Here is a 1,191-nt window from a genome sequence, read left to right on the forward strand (position 1 = left end):
CCAACAATATTGTAAGAGTTCAAAGAGATTCAAACAGCATCAGCCTGTGAAAGCGAAGGGGAAACAGTTGCTCAAGTTCAGATGTGAAACTTTGTGCTTGCAGAGCTGTAGGTATTGTAAGGTGCTCTGGGAAGAAGGTTTTGATAAAATAATAAATAGGAATGTTAGCTTTTCTTCACGGCTGGTTCCAGTACTTAGAACAGCAAATACACACAGAGGACTGCTGCCTGTTTTGCACAGTCTAACTGTTCCCTGCAGTCACTTAAAATTACCTTCTAAATATATTAATAGGGGAAGTTTGCCATGATACTTGGAAATTATATTTTGGTTTGCATATGTAACTTATGAGTTAGCAGCACCCAAGAAGAAGCAGTTTTAAGTCTGATACGTGAATATATTCCCTGAAATAAAGAGCATTACTGGGAACAATGATTTGGGGAATGAGTTTCCCTTTAGGTAGAAGAAAAGCCGCCGTTTCGCTGTTTCCTCGGTGTTTTTTTGGCGTGTCCGAGGTTTAGGATGCCGGGCTCGGCGGGTCCGTGGTGGCCGGGGCAGGGCCGAGGAGGTGGCGGGGACGCGGCGAGCGCGGTGCCGCAGCACTTGGGTAGCAGGACGGAGGCGCTTCCAGCGGAGTCTCTGTGGCGCAATCGGTTAGCGCGTTCGGCTGTTAACCGAAAGGTTGGTGGTTCGAGCCCACCCAGGGACGGGTTCCCCTTTTGGGCTCGGCGCCGCCCCCGCCGCCGGCCGTCGTTTTGTGCGTGTGCGCCGGGGGAGGATGTGAGATTAGCGCCGGCGGCCCTGCAGGCGCCGCGTGTTGCCGGGCAGGGGGGCCCCCGGCGGGGAGCGCAGCGCGGCGGCCCCAGCTGCGGCGGGGCCCGCCCCGAGCCCTGAGCTCCGCGCAGAGCGCACGCCCTGCCCACGGAGACCCGGCTCCGCCGGGGACACACGGAGCTGGCCCGGCGCTCCCGAGCGAGGGGTGCGGGACACCCGAGACCTGCTCCTGCGTGCGGTGATGAGGTTGCTGCGAGCGGCTCCCGAGCGCCGCCGGCTCTGTCCTGAGGCTGGCGGGGATCCGAGTGCCCGGGAGTTTCTGCACCCCCTGCTCCCCCGGCGGGAGGTGCGAAAGAAAGTACGGTCTTCGAGCTGCTCCGGGATACCGAGCTGCCGGGCCGTTGGGGTTTGCTCCGGGAG

General features: G+C 59.1%; 1 non-coding gene across 1 annotated transcript; it reads left to right on the forward strand.

Moving 5' to 3' along the window:
• The first annotated feature begins 632 nt into the window (after positions 1–632).
• TRNAN-GUU lies at positions 633–706 on the forward strand. Its single transcript has one exon. It is a non-coding gene; the product is annotated as a tRNA-Asn (tRNA).
• Positions 707–1,191: the final 485 nt, after the last annotated feature.

Source organism: Catharus ustulatus, chromosome 1 (assembly GCF_009819885.2).
Source record: "Catharus ustulatus isolate bCatUst1 chromosome 1, bCatUst1.pri.v2, whole genome shotgun sequence".
Lineage (NCBI taxonomy): Eukaryota > Metazoa > Chordata > Aves > Passeriformes > Turdidae > Catharus > Catharus ustulatus.